We start from the raw sequence: 20001 nt of genomic DNA on the forward strand, positions 1-20001 counted from the left end.
TGTTTCCAAAAGCTGATCAGTCCGTGACAAGGCTGCCAAGATTGGCCCTAACATTACACCACCAGTGGTGTGGAGGTTTGTGTCTCTGGGGAATGCTTTGCTGTCCCGCCAGCTGTCTGTCTGCCCTTGGCTGGACAGGAGCGTTTGCCAAGTGCAAGCTTCGGCCGAGCTCCCACTCTGACACTCCAAGTAGAAAGCAAGCTGGTGCCCTCGGATGTATGCGACTCAGGTTTCTGCCTTTAGCGACAAGTTCTTGTTCTGCTTTTCCACCATGAGCTGCAAGCAGACTTGGGTTCCCTCTCCTTGCCCCTCTCAAGGTGTAGTCCCACGTGTCTTTTTAGGAAAGATCAGTAGGGGTTATACACCACTTTCACGTGCAGGCCTGGGCATCAGCCTTGGGCGGAAGCCATGCTAACTAGCACTGTTGTTCAGCTGAAGAAGTTGAAACCGAAGAGTGTGAATGTCTTGCTTGTGATCATTAGCTGGTAAGTAGCAGGGCTGGGCTCATACTCACCTTCTGAGACAAAGTGATTATGGAAGACTCAAGCCCACAAAGGCTACGTGTGGTCCCCATGGCAGTGGCACTGGTCCCTTGGCATATTCTGTAGACATGCCAGTGAGGAAATGAAGTGAAATCTTCAAAAGGAGAAACCGAGAGCCTGCCGGAAAGAAGCTGTCGATGACTTTCACTTTGAAACCATCAGAGTCGGGCAAGCCTGAGGTGGCCACGATTTTGCCTGGCATGTCACCACAAGCATCTGGGAAACCATGAGAAAAATACAGAAACAAACCAGTAAGCAAAGATGAGAAGGCGCCGAGTTCTCCGATTCCTCAGATGTGTAGCGTTTGGCTTCGCTGACGAAGGGTCCCTTGACCAAAGAAACCACAGCCGCGAACACTGAGCCGCGAAAGCTTAGCTCACCTGATTCCATTTAGTGACCGTGGCCTGTCCGTCAGTGAGCATTGAGCATTCACTAAGAAAAGTGAGCCATTGCCTTAGCATGGCGGAACTCGCCTTACCCATGTATTGCTTTTGGCCACCCACTTCTTCATGGTGCCTTGTTATTCCTCTTTTCACCCAGCTCAAATTCTGTGGTCATAAACACACACACACACACACAAGTTAGAACCAGCACTCCCATCCATTGATTCACACCCCCCCCCCCCCCAAATACAGGCAACAGCCAAGCTTGGGCCAGCGCTGAAGCTGGGAGTGGGGAACTCGGTCCAGGTCTCCCGTGGGGGTGGCAGGAATCTGAGCCATCACTGTCGAACTTCTAGGGTCTGCACTAACGGGAAGCTGGAGTCAGGAACCAAACCCAGGTACTGCAATACCGGACGCGAGTATCTTAACCACTAGCTAAATGTCGCCCCGCTGTGGTCATTTGTTTGCCCCTTATTGCCTCCTTTCAAAAGAAGGGTCTTCAAAAAGTTTGTGACAAAGGCACTAGTCAGCTTTGCCTTACTACAGCTAAAAGAACCCGACAGGAGCTCACTTCCAAAGGAAGAGTTCTTTTCCCTCACAGTTTGGGAGTGTCACTGGCCCCATTGGTGTGGTGGGGGTGGCAGGCTGTTGGCAGAGGAAGGAACACGTGGTGAACCAGGAAGCAGAGAGAGGCGGCTAGGCCCAGCTCGGCTTTCATAACTAGCCCTCTTGTGAGAACTGTCTTCTGGGGGCATCTCCCACTGACCTAGAGACTAGATGCCATCATTAGATCAAGTCCCCATCCTGAGTGCATGAACCATTAACATCAATTGATTGACGATTAACATAAGACTCTGAGGACCAAGTCCTCAATACATGGGGCTTTGAGGGACACCCAGTTATCAAAACCATAATACATACTATGAGGAAACTACACATGAATTTCCAATGTTTTTGCATTAAAATACACTCATTTCATTCCATTTCTCTACAGCCTTTTTGAAGTACCCTTGCACTTGGCAAAACCACAATCTGTTAGATCCATCTCTCTCCCCTACTCCATCCCTGAATATGGCCTAATAAAAACATAAATGCAGGTGGAGTGGTTTCACATTAAATTCGTGACTGTTCACCTCAGGTGGGCCTTCCGTGCAGCCCAGATTCATGTCCACTTCTCGGGGACAGCTTCATGTCTTCTCTCCTTAAACCCCCTGTACCTCCTCCCCGAGTGTCCGTTACAGCTGCTCAGCTTGCTTCCCGTTTCAGTGAGAAAGTGGAAGCAGTCAGCAGAGAACACCTACGAGTGCCCATTACGTGGCAGCAGCCGGTGGACTGGGGCCGGGTGACTGTCGCGGGGCTTGGCCTGTGTATTGTAGGATGTTCGGTAGCTTCCCTGGCCTCTTCTCACCAGACGCCTAGAGCAACCATTCCCCTCATCAAGCACCACCCGGTCAGGAAAACCCAAAATGTACCCTGGGAGGCACTGTCTTTGGAGCCATTTGTTTGTTATGACTGGGAGGGGGGGTGCTACTGGCATCTAGTACGTAAGGGCCAAAGATGCTGCTAAACATCTGAGCATGCACAGACAGCCCCACCACAAGGAATCACCCGCATGTCCGCAGTGGCACAGTTAAGACTCCTGCTAGCTGGCTCATCTGTGTTCTTTGGAAAGCCAGCCTCTGCCCTGCGTGCTGGATCCCTCCTGCTCTGCCTGCTCTAGGCACTCCAGCCAACAGTTGCCCCTCTTGCTTCTGCCTCATTTGGCCCCTCTCTCTGATCACTGTCGTCAGCATACACACACTCGAATTTCCGTCGGTGTTCAGAAAGATAATCTCTTAATCCTATTTCCGACTCTAGCTCCTTACATTTCTCTCTTCTCCTTTATAGCAAAATTCGATTTGCTTTCGGTGATGGCTCCAAGTCCACTGCCCACGTTGGCGCCAGCTCCCACTGCTTCTCTGAAATTCCTTGGATCCAGGTTACCAGGGACTTCCCCATGGCTGCAGGGAACAGTTCTTCATCTTGTTTGCTGAACAGCATTTGAAATAGTTGGCCACTCCCTCATCCTTGAGGCATTTTCCTCTGTAGGCCCTCTGGTCATGTAGGTTTCTGTTTCCTGCCACAGGCTTACTCCTTTTCTATCATCTTTGTTACACCCTCCTCTCTTTGACCTGTAAACACAAGGCCATGGCAGCTCAGGTCTGTCCTTGGGCTTCTGTGTTCATCCTCTCCATCCTGGTGGCTTCATTCTCTCTGATGGCTTTGAATACCATCTGTAACCTAGGCAATTCCAAATGTGTAGTCCAGACTTTTCTCCCAGACTCTAAACCTACATATTCACCATCTCCATTTAGATGTCTAATAGGCATCTCATGCTTGTTTTGTCTGCGCCTAAACTCCTAACCCCTGAAATCTGCTCCTCACTCAGTCTCTTCACTCAGATAATGGCAGCTTCATCTTTCTGATTAATTTAGGCCTGCAGTTTAGATCGCACTTGATTCTTCTCACACCCCAAATGTAATCTTGCTTAGCTTCCTTCCTTCTCCCTGCGACCACTCTAATCCAAGCTACCATCACATTTTGCCTTGACCATTGTCAATAACCTCATATCCCGATCTCCCTGCTTCTGCCATTGTCTCCCTATGGACTGTTCTCCACACAGTAGTCAGGGTGCTCCTTTAACAACCTCGGATCGTGTTATTCCTCTGTTCAAAACCCTTCAGAGGCTCCTCGCCTTAACTAGAATGGAAGTCAGAGTCGGGGAAGTTGTTTGGGATGCTAGGTTCGCCTTCTGTCCCTGCTCCTGTTCTAGCTTCCTGCGGATGCTGACTCTGGGAGTTGCTTCTAAGGCCTTAGCTGATGAGATGTGGTTAGTGTTTGCCTTTTCTTCTACTCAACTCTGGCTACATTTTGACCTGTTTGCTCTCCTCCAAGCACAGAAGCCTCTCCTGCCTCAGGGCCTTTGGATCTTCTGTTCTTTGAACCTTGAACACTCTTTGCTAAGATCACCCCATTGCTTGTTTTCTCACCTTGATCAGGTATTTGCCTAGATATCTTCTCAGTGAGGCCTTTCTATTTGGAATTGCTGTTACTGACTAAATATTCCTTATCTGAAACGCTTGAGGTCAGAAGTGTTTTAGGTTTTTATGTTCAGATTTTGGAATATTTGGATGTACATACTGAGGTATCTTGGGGATGGGACCCAAGTCTATGCACAAAAGTCATTTATGTCGCATATATACCTGGTGTTCATAGGCTAACTTTATACAAGTAGTTAGGTAATTGTATACAAAATGGTTCATTCACCTGCATTTTGACTGTGACTTGTCAAATGAGGTCAGGTGTGCAGTTTTCGACTTGTGACGTTATGTCGGCACTCATTGGATTTTGAAGCACTTCAGATTCTGGATTTTCAGAATAAGTATGCTCCATGTATATCCCTTCCCATGCAGCCTAGAAACTTGGGCCCTCCCCTTTCCTGCTTCTCTTTCTCCACAGCATTTACATTTTCTAAAGATTTATTTATTTATTTGAAAGTCAGAGCTACATAGAGAGGGAGGAGAGGCAGAGAGAGAGAGGTCTTCCATCCACTGGTTCACTCCCCAACCGGCCACAACGGCTGGAGCTGTGCCGATCCGAATCCAGGAGCCAGGAGCTTCATCTGGGTCTCTCACATAGGCGCAGGGGCCCAAGGACTTTGGCCATCTTCTACTGCTTTCCCAGGCCACAGCAGAGATCTGGATCGGAAGTGGGGTTGCCAGGTCTCAAACTGGCACCTATATGGGATGCCGGCACTGTAGGCAGCAGCCTAACCCACTATGCCACAGTGCCACATAGCATTTAAATTTCAAGACAATATGCGTTTTTGTTGTCTGTCCCCACCATCCTTGACTAGAAGGAAAGTTCCAGGAGGGCATAGATTTGGTTTCATTTGCTACCAGATTTCCAGAGCCTAAATAGTTCCTAGCACACAGTAAGTGCTGTGCAAGTACGTCAATATGTCTTCAAAGAGTTTGTCGGTAATCGGAATGACTCAAATCAGGTCAATCAGTACCAATTATAGTTCATCCTGAGGCTTTTGCTTGAATTCCTCAAAAGAAACATTTCATTGTTCATCCTGATCTTGAACTTGAGGTGATCCAGAAGCTGGAAGTTTTGCTGCCATCTCACTATTGCTTTGTGTGACAGCACTTAGTTGCCTACAACAGAATCTTCAAGTTCAAAATAGCCATTTCTCTTCCTCCTGGAGAATCTGTACACCATTGATAGACCTGACCAAGTGACTTGCTTTGGCCAGTTGAATGTAGGCAGAAATGATATTTCTGACTTCCAAGCAGAAGGGCCAGTGTGGCTCGCTACTTCTGGTTTGCCCCTTCGCTACGAGAGCAGCAGTGCCCCAGAGACAGTAAAGACTACGTGTTACCCGGCTGCAGCCCACACACACTGGCCATGGACAGGGAATGAAAAACAGAGCTTTAGTATCGTAAGCCACTAAGATTTGGGGATTTTTGTTACCAAGGCCTAACAGCACCCAAACTGTTTCAGTAGCCGCACTAGTTTGTTAACGGCTCTGAGGTGATTTACAGGATCTCCAAGAAGGCTGTGGTGAGTTCAAAGGCAGGAACGATGTCCAGATCTCTGCGAGGGACTGCAGCAACATGGACTCCCACTGCGGCCTCCTGGGACTATAGATTTAGCACCTCCAACCAGTGATGGCGCAGAGTCCCTACCACTGCCGTGTCTGAAAACTAGAAGCCTATGCCACTCACCTTGTCAGGAGATGGCTTTGGGGACCCCTCTGCTTCTGGTGGTGCCCCTGTGAAGGCTGGGGCAGAGGTCACGTGCCTGTTCTCTTGCTATGAGCGTGGTTAGAAAAGCGCATTTCTTGTTTCTACTTTAGGGAGGTAAGAGTCCATCGTGAGGCATTACCAAAATCCTGGGAAGAGCTTCAACAGTTAGTGGGGACCACAAAGCTGAAGACAGCTTGAGGCCCGAGGATGGAGCCAACTCCAAGGGATTGCAGCTGACGAATAGAGCAGCTGAGTGGTACCATTTACGTCCTTACCAAGGCAGGCCGGAAGTGCGCCCACTGACTCTCCGTCATTTGAGGACTGCATTCCCAGTTTGCTTCAGCCAGGAATGGATTTACTGACACTTGCAGCAGAAGAAGCTGAATGGTGCGTGTCTATGACGGACGGGCATAGGCACGGTGGCTGATCTCGGTGCCCTGGCTCGGATGCTTGGAAGTTTGGGTTGTTCTCAGTTCCCAGTAAATGATGGTCATGGCAACAGCTACTTCTGGGAGGTTAGGGTTCGCGTCTCCCTGTCTTCTAGGGAGCCAACTGTTCTCTGAGGCAGCAGGGCACTTGCTCACGTGTGGCACAGTACCCAGCATAGGTAAAGGTTATAATGCAGGCAGCATATCTGTGGCAGACACCGCTGATTGCTTATCCAATACCCGTTCTTCTTTTCCTCAATAGCAGAAACTTCTATAGTACTTGCTATGTATTCGGGACTATGCTAAGCTCTTGACTCCTACTAACCCATTTTATCCTCACAATCACCCTGTGAGAAAGGTACTATTGTTTTGCTTAGTCTGCAGGTGAGAAAAATAAGGTATAGAGCAATTAGGTAACTTGACTAAGTCACACAGCTAAAAAATAAAGGAGGAAGGCTTTAAGCCTAGGCCCTCTGGCTTCATAGGGTGTGTTTAACTTCTGCATTGTATGGCCTGATTTTGCTTGGTTTGGCAATGTGGCCAGCTAAAACAGCTTGATTCCCCAGGCACCCTTACAGCTCGGAGAGGCTGAGTGACACAGTTCTGCCACAGGTATGCAAGTAGATGGTCTTTAAAACCTTTTCTTTCTTTCTTTTTTTTTTTTTTTTTTAAGATTTATTTATTTATTTGAAAGAGTTACAGACAGAGAGGGAGAGAGAGAGAGAGCTTCCCTCTACTGGTTCACTCCTTAGATGGCTGCAACGGCCAGGGCTGGGCCAGGCCAAAGCCAGGAGCCAGGAGTTTCTTCAGGGTCTCCCATGTGGGTGGCAGGGACCATCTTCTGCTGTTTTTCTCAGGCACATTAGCAGAGAGCTGGATTGGAAGTGGAGCAGCCAGGACGGGAACCGGTGCCCATATGGGATGCTGGCATCGCAGGCGGCATATTTACTGGCTATGCCACAATGCTGGCCCTAAAAGCATTTCTTTGGTTGGCGCCGCAGCTCACTGGGCTAATCCTCCGCCTTGCGGTGCCAGCACACCGGGTTCTAGTCCCGGTCTGGGCGCCGGATTCTGTCCCGGTTGCCCCTCTTCCAGGCCAGCTCTCTGCTGTGGCCCGGGAGTGCAGTGGAGGATGGCCCAAGTGCTTGGGCCCTGCACCCCATGGGAGACCAGGAAAAGCACCTGGCTCCTGGCTCCTGCCATCGGATCAGCGCGGTGCGCCGGCCGCAGCGCGCTGGCCGCGGCGGCCATTGGAGGGTGAACCAACGGCAAAGGAAGACCTTTCTCTCTGTCTCTCTCACTGTCCACTCTGCCTGTCAAAAAAAAAAAAAAAAAAGGCATTTCTTTAAAAGGAGGTTGACTCAGTTGATATGACCCATTTGTCCCTTAGTTCTTTATTTTCTGCACTGAATGTGGATATGATACTGGAGGCAGAGCAGCATTTCATGATCATGACTTGACAATTCTCTGAAGTAGAAAGCTACATGGCTTGGCTGAAAGAGGAAGGTAGCTGGATTTCCTGCTTCCAGATTCCTTGTTAAATATTCAATAAGACCTCTAATTTTAAATACCACCATTTAGTGAGAGGTTCAGCTACTTGAGGGAAAATATAAACTCTACTGATTGAACATCCCTTCATTTCTCCCCTGTAGCTGTCTCTTACACCATTTTGACAATGTCGGTTGTGTACCCACCATCTACTGAGGGATTGCCTTGTGTTCTAGGCTCTTGATAGAAATTGCTATCACATGCTTTCAGTGTAGCTAGGCACAGAGTGTTGGGCAGTGTGAGAACTTTAAAGTACACTAGTCCCACCTTTAATTGTGGCTTCCTTTTCTGTGATTGCAATTACCTGTGGTCAACTGAGACCCAGAGGTATTACATGGGAAATTCCATATTCTGAAAGACCACAGTCACATAAACTTTTATAACAGTATATGGCTAGAACTCTCCTATTTTATTATTAGTATTGTTAATCTTTTACTGTGCTAATTTATCAGTTAACATGTATCATAGGTATGAATGTATGTATGTATGTATAGGAAAGCACATAGCACATATAGGGTTCAGTACTCTGTGGTTTCAGGCATCAGCTGGAGGTATTGGAATGTATCCCCCACTGACAAGGTAGGGGGGGCTACTGTCCAAGACATACCCCCAGCTCAAGAAGTTTGAAATACATGAGTTAGTTCAAAGGACTCATTTGTTCCAAGATATTAATGGAAGATAATGGCTTGATGTGGTTTTCCTAATGTAAGATGTTACTGGGTTTTATTTAGAGCCCTGTCTCCTCTCTCTTAAAAAAAAAAAAAAAGCTTGAAAGAGGAGAAGGCAGATAGAAGAGGGGACAGGGTGATGTGCAAAAGCTTGTCTAATAGTGAGGAAGGCCTTGTGTGGTATTCGTCTCTAGGCCAGCTGTATATAATCTTCAAAACTACTCACGGTCACGTTCAATGGGATTGGATTTTACAGAGGTATAGAGAGAAAAACATCAGCTCAGTCTCCCACCCTTTCTCATTTACCTGTCTTGAGGTGTCCCTTGTTTTTTAAGCTACTTCCCCAGGACTGTGTAACTGATCAGAGAACAATCTGGCAACTCCACTGCTAGAGAACCTGTGACCACGGCCAGTGCTAATTGGTGATGGGAACTGAACTGGGCTACTCCCACAACCCTTATCGTCTGACTTGGATTTCCATGTGGAATTTTTTTAAGATTTATTTTTATTTGTTTGAAAGGCAAAGTTACAGAGAGAAGGGGAGGGGAGGAATCTTCCATCAACTGGTTCACTCCTCAAATGGCCACAATGGTCAGGGCTGGGCCAGATGGAAGCCAGGAGCTTCTTCTAGGTTTCCCATGTAGGTGCAGGGACCCAAGCACTGGGGGCATCCTCTGCTGCTTTCCCAGGTGCATTAGCAGGGAGCTGGATTGGAAGTGGAGCAGCCGGGGCCTGCTAGCATCACAGATGCCAGCTTTACCTGCCACGCCACAGTGCTGGCCGCCCATGTGGATTTAACTGCAAATACAGTAGGACTCACCTCCAAGCTGTTCTCCATAGCCCAGTGGAAAGAGTTCAAGGGTGGTGTAGGTGTTAAAAGCACATTGGGTGTTTTTATTAGTGATCTTCAGTATTTGGGATCTTTTTTGGTACAATTAGAGTGTAGTCTGCAGGCTATGTACAATAACGACACCAAAGCTAATCAGTAGGCCGTGTAACTCACTCAGAGGCTGTCTGCGGGCTACCAGCTCTCCTCTGCTGAATCCTGTGACAATGCAGCGGGCTCTGCTTTGTGCAGAATGAGCAGGCTGCCATGACAACTGTCTGTGAATATTATTGCAATATTAGTCACAGGTTTCCATCGCCAGCCTCTGGGTCCAGTGTTCATTTTAAAGTCCGGATTCATATCTGTTCTTAATGGGCTTCTCCTAGACATGTTTACAAAAAACAAAAACATTTTGACCTGGCTAACTTGTTTTTTCTTGGAAGAGAAATGTGAATGAATGCACAAAAGCGAATTCACTGTGCTTTTGATTGCTGCTGTTCTCCTTTGCAAAGGTGATTTGGATATGAATTTACATTGTGCTTGATTGTAGATTTTCTGAACGAGAGGCAGTCTAGTGCTGAGTTTGGAAAGTCCCCTTTAGGGAGGTAGTCCCTACATTAAAATGCTCTTCTCGCAGTGTCAGAAAAGATCCAACTCAAGCGGAGTTAGAGAAACCAGTTTCAAATGAATATGGAATGAAAATTCCAGAGGTAAGATTTGATGCAGGGCTTTACGACGGAGGGCTCCAGTACCATCTCCCTGCCCTTCCCCTGCTCTGTCCTTTGCCATCTGTCAGTTTCACCCCCCACCCCACCCCCCCAGACTAGCTCTCCTCCTAGCTGTGACCTTGCTTAGAGAGCTTGGGGCAGATGAGTGAGCCTGTCCTAGCGCTCTCTCCAGGGGCTCTGGAAGCCGCTTGCCTTGCCTAGCTTAGCTCCCTGCTTACCTGAACACTGAATGGGGCTTTTGCTGAGAGAGGAGGATGTGCTAACTGCCTTAGGCCCAAGTGATTTGCCTGATCCTGAACAATCCCTGTTGCCTGGGAAGTAGACTATGCTAATTGCCTTTAGTCTATCAGGGCCCGCACTTTCAGAGTGGGAAGTTGTCTCCCTCCAGGAGCCCAAAGTCCAAGAGGCCTTGCACATAATGTTCCCTAATTCCAAGGAAACCACTGAGAGAGACTCGAGTGTGTTTTACTTAAGGGAGGGACCAACAGTAGCTGGTCCATCGGTAATCCGCGTTGCCTGGTCAGAGCGCACAGTATTAAGCAAGCAGTAAACAACAGACATAATTGGTTCTCAGTCAAAGCAGCCGGGGCATGTGCCCCAGTGTTCTGCAAAAACAAGGCTTTTGACACAAGGACACGAGCCACAGTGGTTGGCAGCTTACATTGACCTTCCCCTTCAGCTTCTACTTAAGATGTTTACCCTAAGAGCAGTGGGATGCCTGGCCTAGAGGCCACCCCAGCTGCCCCCATGGAATGCTCTTTCTTAGGGGGAAGGGTAGCATGGTGGGCTTCCCGCACAGGGGTGGCGTCAGTCTTGTGCATAGCACATAGCTGAGAATTGGGCAAGGGTTGATTTCCAAAAGGAAAATTGGGGTCCTGTTACAAAAAGGTTAGGGGGATCTTTGCAAGGCACCTGGTTAGGAAATGGAATACTGGCCGAGTAATAATAATAGTAACAACTGATGTGTTGTGAATGCTATCAGCTGGGCACCACTGGAAGCATGCCACAAGTGGATTGGTCACATGGAGCAGGTGTTTGGCTGCGTGCAATGAAGTTGATGGAGAGGTAGGAACTTCAGGTGGAGACATGAAATAAACAGGTTCACACCGTCACCCGTGTCTCAGACTTGTCCTTTGATCTTCTTTCATCATTCATGTTCATGGGAGGCTTTCTTCCTATGCTCACATGATGGCTGCTCCTCCTCCAAACATTGTGTCCTGGTTCCCGGCAGAATGGGGGAAGGACAAAGAGAAAAAGGCTCATACTGGCTGAATCTTTTATCAGAAAGACAGCTTTCCTGAAACCTCAGCCAGCCAATTTTGGCTTATATTTCATTGGCTGGAACTTTGTCACATGACCTCCCCTAGCCTAGCAAATCAAATTTTGTTGGCCAAGCACATCGCCACCTAGAAGATGATTGGACATTCATTGATAAGGGAGAAAGGGGGAATGGATGTTGGTTAGACAACTGTCAGTGGCTGCCACGATATGTGTTAACTCATTTATTCCTCTGTCAACCCAGTGTGGTAGGTACTATTATTAGCCAGGTTTTCTAGAAGAGGGAACAGGCACGGGGTGGGTGGGGGGATATAACTTGGCCAAGCTCACACACAGCTGTGAAGTTTGAATCTGAACCCCAGCAAGCTGACTCTAGAACCTGACTCTATGCTCCCAGGCACATCCCGACCCATAGTCAGACCACATTCTTCTCCAGGATGTGTATCCACTTGGGGAATGCAGGCTATTCTAGAGATGGTAGCTAATATGTGTTTAGCTCTTTACAAAGAGATTTCCCTTAAATAGTATTATTTCCATTCTTAAAATGAGGAGATTAAGGCTTGGAATTGTATGGGTTGCCTAGGGTCCCCAGGTTGTAATCACCAGAGCTGTTATCTCTTGAAATCACAAGAACTTCATCTTGACTCCCTGGCTTAATCTTCTATACACAGAGGATTTCATTTAAAAATTTTTTTTAAATGATAATATTTTGCTCTGGAGAAATCTTGGATCTTTCATCAACTTGTTTTCATAGAATTCTTTTCCCATAGCCGTACCTGCAGGAACCTGGCATATCGGCGGGAATTGTGTTCAGTAGTAACAGAGACCTAAAAAGGGCGGTGATTTTTTAGCTCATTGGAATATAAAACTGAGGTCGTCAGTCACTAATTATTATTTACAAATAGCTCTTATTGACTGGTGAAAGTAAGAACCATCAACCAAACAGATGTGTCCTGTCATATGTTGCACCAGGCTAATTTATATTATTTGTCTTTTTCTTTAAAGATTTGTTTTATTTATTTGAAAGTCAGAGTTACAGAAAGAGGGAGAGACAGAGAGAGAGAGAGAGATCTTCCATCCTCTGGTTCACTCACCAGATGGCCAGAATGGCCGGGGGCTGGGCCAGGCTGAAGCCAGGAGCTTCTTCTGGTCTCCCTCGTGGGTACAGGGGCTCAAACACTTGGGGCATCTTCTGCTGCTTTCTCAGGCACATTAGCAGGGAGCTGGATGGAAAGTGGAGCAGCCAAGTCTTGAACTGGTGCCCATATGGGATGCTGGTGTCACAGGCAGAGGTTTAAATCGCTGCGCCACGATGCCAGCTCCTATGTTATTTTTCTTTAAAACTGCTTTGTAAATTGGCCTTTTCACTGAGTAGGAATGATAATCCACCTCACTGGGGTAAATCAGTGAAGGTTACTGATACCTCAATTTGCTTATAATTATTTCTCTCATTCTTTCCAAATGTTTGAAAATTTTTATAATTATTTATTGATTTATTTGAAAGAGCGAGAGAGAGAGAGAGAGAGAGAAAGAAAGAAAGAGAAATCGATCTTCCATCTACTGGTTTGCTCCTTAAATGTCTACATACCCATGACCGCGCCAGGCCAAAGCCAGAAACCAGGAACTCCATCCTGTTTGCCCATGTGGGTGGCAGGGGCCCAAGTACTTGGGCCATCTTCTGCTGCCTTCCCAAGTGCCTTAGCAGGGATCTGGATCAAAAGTGGAGCAGCTGGGAGTCTAACCAGCATTCTCCTAGCCCCGAATATTTGACATCTTTAGCTAATAGCATTGCTTTATTTATATACCCCAATATTCTTTTTTTGGTGACACTACTGAGTAGACCACAAAAATCACAAAAACAGTATAGAATATACTTTGACTTTAAAAATCATGAAATAGTGGATTGAAAAAGAAATAGCCATTAAAAACTAAAACCTGGACCATGTTGTATAATTCCCCATCACCTGGGAGCTTATTGGAAATGCAAAGTCCAGTCCCTACCCAGACTTACTGAGTTAGAACCTCTAGGCCTTGGGCCCAGGAATCCATGTTTTGACAAGATCCCCAGGTGATTTGCAAGCCCATGAAAGTTTGGGAAGCACTGTTTTAGAGTTTTGTAGAGTTTAAGAAAATCACAGATTATGCACTCTTTTAATATTCATCAAAATAAGAATTTCAGTTTTAGTAAACTAAGACCTACATTAAACCCAAGATTCACCTTTGATGGTCCCCAATCATAGACTCCAGATCAGGGGGCTTCACTCAAGTGTATTCTTTTTTTTTAAAGTACTTTTTAAAAAAAAAAAAGATTTATTTATTTATTTATTTGAAAGTCAGAGTTACACAGAGAGAGGAGAGGCAGAGAGAGAGAGAGAGAGAGAGAGAGAGGTCTTCTGTCCACTGGTTCACTCCCCAGTTGGCCACAATGGCTGGAGCTGCGCCAATCTGAAACCAGGAGCCAGGAGCTTCTCCCAGGTCTCCCACATGGGTACAGGGGCCCAAGGACTTGAGCCATCTTCTACTGCTTTCCCAGGCCATAGCAGAGAGCTGGATGGGAAGAGGAGCAGCCGGGACTAGAACCGGCGCCCATATGGGATGCTGGTGCTTCAGGCCAGGGTGTTAACTCACTGCACCACAGCTCCGGCCCCCAAGTGTATTCTTTACACCATCCCCCTTTCAACATTTTCACCTCATTAATCCCTATTCACCCTTCAGATGTCAGTTCAAAGATGACTTCCTCAATCAAGCCTTTGCCTGGCCTCCTGATTCACTCTCATAGTATGCATACTTGTCCTTTGCAGTCTCACATTTATTTTTTGTGATGATTGGATTCATGTTTACTTCTCCCACTAAACTATAAACTTCAAGAGAAAAAGAGACCGTGTCAGTTTTTTTTTTTTTTTTTTTTTTTTTTTGACAGGCAGAGTGGACAGTGAGAGAGAGACAGAGAGAAAGGTCTTCCTTTGCCGTTGGTTCACCCTCCAATGGCCGCTGCGGCCGGCGCACCGCGCTGATCCGATGGCAGGAGCCAGGTACTTATCCTGGTCTCCCATGGGGTGCAGGGCCCAAGGATTTGGGCCATCCTCCACTGCACTCCCTGGCCACAGCAGAGAGCTGGCCTGGAAGAGGGGCAACCGGGACAGAATCCGGCGCCACGACCGGGACTAGAACCCCGTGTGCCGGCGCCGCTAGGCGGAGGATTAGCCTAGTGAGCCGCGGTGTCGGCCCCGTGTCAGTTTTATTAACTGATACATTCCCAGGGTATGCAACAGTAGCTAGCACATAGTAGAGATTCAACACATATTTGTTTCATGAATATATGAAGAAAACCAAGACAAGAACAAGTACTTTAAAAGAAAATGCTCTAAAATTTTCCAAAGGCTTCCCCATAAGCTCTTTTTTTTTTTTTTTAATTATTTATTTATTTGAAAGAGTTACACAGAGAGAGAGAGAGAGAGAGATTTTTTTCATCCGATGGTTCACTCCCCAATTGGCCACAATGGCTGGAGCTGTGTTGATAAGGAGCCAGGAGCTTCTTCCAGGTCTCTCATGTGGGTGCAGGGGCCCAAGGACTTTGGCCATCTTCTACTGCTTTCCCAGGCCACAGCAGAGAGTTGGACTGGAAGAGGAACAGCCAGGACTAGAACCAGCACCTATATGGGATGCTGGTGCTTCAGGCCAGGGTATTAACCCGCTGCACCACAGCACCAGCCGCACCATAGACTCTTAGTCATATGAGATAGTAGCAAGAGTTTTGAAAAGAAAGCTCTGGATCTTCCCTAGGCCTTGTTTTAGCAAGTATTTTGATGTTGCCCCAGAAAATAACCATGATTGTGAACACAAAAATGGTTGACAGGAGGGCAATGGCTGCAAAAAGAAAGCTTGAAGAACCTGGTGTCTGCCTTTTTTTTTCTTTTTTTTTTTTTTGACAGGCAGAGTGGACAGTGAGAGAGACAGAGAGAAAGGTCTTCCTTTTGCCGTTAGTTCACCCTCCAATGGCCGCCGTGCCGCGCTGATCCGATGGCAGGAGCCAGGTGCTTCTCCTGGTCTCCCATGGTGTGCAGGGCCCAAGCACTTGGGCCATACTCCACTGCACTCCCTGGCCACAGCAGAGAGCTGGACTGGAAGAGGGGCAACCGGGACAGAATCCGGCGCCCCGACCGGGACTAGAACCCCGTGTGCTGGTGCCGCAAGGCGGAGGATTAGCCTAGTGAGCCGCGGCGCCGGCCAGTCTGCCTTTCAATAAGCAAGAAGTGGTTTCCTTATCCAGATTGTGTTATTCACATCCCATTGGCAGGTCCTGTCATGTTGGCATCCTACATTGTGGGGTTGCCAAGGCAACATATTAAAGAGCCATTCTAGAATCTATCTGTGGAAGATCAGATGAGGCTCAGGAATCCTCTTTAAGTAAGACCTGTAAGTGTGAGGATGGACTGTGTCCTCAGCCAGCAGATCAGGCTGAGAGTGTCAGCAGCCAACAAAGTCAAGATCTAGGAGTCTGTTGTCCCTGAGCCTGTGTGGAACTGATAAAATCTGGAAGAAAGGGTAAGAGCCCTTAATGGACCAGATAAATTGAGTTGAGCTCAGGGTAGGCTTGGAAGCACATGAAGTTAACCTACTTCCTGTTTGGTTAGTTGTTTGGCTCACTCTTGTGGACTTTTGTGTTTTGTATGTGAACTTTATCATGCTTTCATATATCATATTTATAGGGTAGAATCGGGTCACCTTGATGTAAGGGAAAGAGTACTGGCCACCAAGTGATGAGGCTGTGACTTTGGAGAGGCCACCTAACTTCTCTAAGCCTGGTTTTTTCTCCCATAAAATGGAGATCTCTGGGGGCCTTTCTGAACACGTCCAGAGGAGCAGTGTATGATATCACCTCACAGGCTCCACCTGTTACAGAGCTCTGGGCCGAGAACCTCATGTTGGTCTTAACAACATGACTCCATTGTGCCTAGATCAGTTTTGCCCAGCTCCCAAGTGCTTTGACATGAAAGGGAGATGCATAAATATCTATTCTTTGTTTTACTTTTGTCTTGGAGTGGCAGTTATAGTTCCTGCAGAAGGAAAACAAGACATAAGGAATTACCACTGCTCTGCCATTGACTCGTGCTAGATGTCAAACTGAGATACATGCAAAATGCAAGCACATATACATGATAAAGGAACAGATTGTGGCAATACTTAAAAATATCACAGCTCTCTAAATCAGAAACTGTTTTGGAATTCATGCTAAATCCCCATAACTGAAGATCTGAATTGCGCATTGCCAAGGTGAATTACTTCTGTGCAGTAATTATAGGAATAGGTGTATGTGAATTATAAGGCAACAGGAGTCTCTCTTGGCTTACGGACACCTCTCTCTCCTCTGCCTCTTCCTTTCCAGATTGCTTCCTTTTTAGCCTGCTTGCTTGCTCCTTCCTCTTCTCATTCTCTTTAATGTCTCTGTTCCCCGGTGTTCTGCTTTCGCCCCTGTAACCTTCGTACTCCACAAGCTCTCCCTGGCTGTTTTATCTTCTTTAATCACTGCGGCTATTTTTGGTAACCCGATGACCTCTTTAATCGGACTCTCCAGATCTGATTTTTTGCGGGCTCTAAACCCAGGCTTCTATGCCTATGGCACATTTCTGCAGTATATTCTTACAGGCACTTCAATTTAGCACACCTCTAACTGAATGCCATCATAAACATGCCTGCCCCCTTCATATCTGGCTCTCAGACACTTTAATACCCTTCTGCAAATAATGCTATCACCTCCTAGACTGAAGTTACCTTCTAGTAATTTCCACATCTATCCCATATACCATTGTCCTCTCAGCACCTTGCATAGTGCCTGGCACATGGGACACCCAGTCAGTATAGTTGACTTAGTGGGGAGTCCACCTACTACTCTCCCTAGCTAGAAACCTTGGCATCCTCTTTGAGGCCTCTCTCTACCTCCCTCACTCCCTAGACCCAGTCTAAGACTTGTGGGGCTGATTGTGTCCTTATGTTTGGTTCCTTGCTCCTGTCCATGGCCACTGGTAGGCTGGCTTTCATTTAGCACTTGCATCTGTCTCCTGGGCTATTGCAGGGATGTTCTCATTGGTCTTCCTGTGGCCAGTTTTCCCCCAGGTCATTACCACCTGACCCCCACAGTGGTCTTTATACAACTTGAATCTGATCAGATTACCCTCAGGCTCCCCCTGACTTACAGAGTTTGCAATGCGGCAGCCTCAAAGTGAATCCATGCAGTCCTTACAGTGTTTTGAGAAAATGAGAATTGTTGTATTTTGTTGATTCTAACATGCACATTTTTTCACATTTTAGCATCTCTGATATTAGGATGTGTTTTACAGTTGAGTGTCATGATTTGATTGATGGTGCTTTTCTTTCTTATGGGTACACAGAATAATGTTGCACCCTGTCATTGATGGTGTCTTAAATTTGCTAAAATATGCTAGCATTTAAAAATAGAGAGATTATATATAAAACTATGTTCAACTACTCTTGAAAAATTACTTTGGGCAACACTGAGCCAGGATTTCTGGATGGCAGCCTGAGATTCAGCTACCAGTAAGTAGCAGCTGCCTCATTTAGATAAAAACTCTCCATAGTTTCCTATAGTTTCTACCCAAGCTGCTTTATTCCTTTATATTGTCTGCCCCAGCCCATTAAGCATTTTGAGTTTGCAATTCCTTACTGATAAAGTCCAGATTATTATTCTTTTTAGTGCATTTATTCATTTGAAAGGCAAGAGAGAAGGGGAAAGATAGAGAGAGATTGATTGATTGATTGATTGATTGATTTTCTATCTTCTGGTTCACTTCCCAAATGGCTGCAATGACTTGACCTGGGCCAGGCCAAAGCCAGGAGCTAAGAGCCAGGACCTCCATCTGGGTGGCAGGGGCCCAAGCACTTGAACCATCCTTGTTGTTAAAATCCAAATTCTTTGTTGTGATTTGGAAGATTGCTTACCATTCTCACCAACCTACTTCCCTGGGTTATTGTCCCCAACCTCTGCTGTTATGCACTGTCCATTCCCCAGCCTCAGAAAACATCACTCAAATGTAAAATGTGGGGCTTGTGTTGTGGCAAAGTGGGTAAAGCCACTGCCTGCAATGCCAGCATTCCATATGGGTGCTAGTTCGAGACCCGGCTGCCCCACTTCCGATCCAGCTCCCTGCTAATGTGCCTGGGAAAGCAGCAGCAGATGACCCAAGTGCTTAGGCCCCCTGCACCCACGTGGGAAACCTGGAAGAAGCTCCCAACTCCTGGCTTTAGCCTGGCCCAACTCTGGCCATTGCAGCCATTTGGGGAGTGAACCAGCAGCTATTTCTCTCTCTCCCCCTCCTTCCCTCCCTCCCTCCCTCTCTGTCTCTTGCTCTCTCTGTATAACTCTTACTTTCAAATGAATAAATAAATCTTTTAAAAAAATAGTAGGTCATATATTCTATAAAAATAAATTTTAAAAAATGTGAAGTGTCCCATGTTCCCTGGAGTGCCTTTCCCCACCTTTCATGCTGTATGAAACATTTCCTGACTTTTCTAGGCAAAGCTGCAATCTTTCTGGTCTCCAGCAGTGCATGGGCGTGTCTCTGTGCTTGCACTTCCTGTCTGGAGGTTATTTGTATATGAGCCTGTGTCCACCATCACACTGTAAACCTGGTGGGGGAGTGCACCATAGTTTATCTGTCATTGTCTTCCGGCCTCATCACTGGAACCAGCCCAGCAAGTATCTGTTTTATAAAGAATGGATGGCTGTCCCTCTGAGCAGGATCTCAGTGTTTTTGAGTTTTGCTCATGGATAGAAAATGGAAAGAGAAGCTGGAGGGAAAAGCAAGTGTATTCCTTAGTGCTCTGAGTTTACAGTAAATGATGTTGCTTCTGGCTGTGATTTAGGAAAGCCATTGGCGGTTGAGGTCAGCTTGTGATGACTCTAATATCAACACCCAAATGCACTAAAACCAAAGCCAGCCCTGTGAGGTTTTTTTTTTTTTTAAAGATGTTTTACCAATTAGCATGCAGTACAGTTGATTCGTTGTAGTACAGCTCCACATGTATGACTCAATTGGGTAACCATGGCCATAATCAGATAGAACATTCCCTCTCACCCCCTAAAAAAGCTCCCTGCTGCCAGCCCTTTGTAGTTTCTCACGCCCCTACTCTTAGACACTGGCAACCCCCATTCAGTTCTCCATCATTGTAGTTTTGGCTTTTTGAAAATGTCATATAATTGTCCATAACCTTTGGACCTTTTGAGCCTGGGGCCTTTTTTTTTTCTCAGATAATGCCTTAGAAATCCATCCAGATTGTGGGTATCAACGGTTTGTGCCTTTTCGTTGCTGAATATTCCATCGTATAGATGGATGGTTCGTGTGCCCATTCACCCACTGAAGGAACTTTAGGCTGTTTTAAAAATTTGATTGACTGAATCTGTATTATAGGTTTTGATTTGAATGGGAAAATTCACTTCTCTGAGAAATTACCTAGGAGTAGGATTGCTCCCAAATGCAAAGTATATGTTCAGATTCAAAAGAAGTGACAGAACTCATTCAGAGTGGCCATACTACTTTGCATTCCTACCAGCATAGTATTACAGTTTTAGTTGCTCCACATTCTGGCTTGCATTGGGTATTGTTAGTATTTTTTTTTTAAAGATTAATTTATTTGAAAGGCAGAGTGATAGAGAAGTAGAGAGAGATTGATCTTCCATTTGTTGGTTCATTTCCCAAATGGCTGCTATGTGACCCTAACAGATATGTCTGGCCAGCACTAAACCTTATGCATTTCTTCGACCTGTTAATAACTCATAACCCACCTTTTCTCTC

The sequence above is a fragment of the Oryctolagus cuniculus genome, chromosome X, assembly GCF_964237555.1.
Source record: "Oryctolagus cuniculus chromosome X, mOryCun1.1, whole genome shotgun sequence".
NCBI classification, from domain to species: Eukaryota; Metazoa; Chordata; class Mammalia; order Lagomorpha; family Leporidae; genus Oryctolagus; species Oryctolagus cuniculus.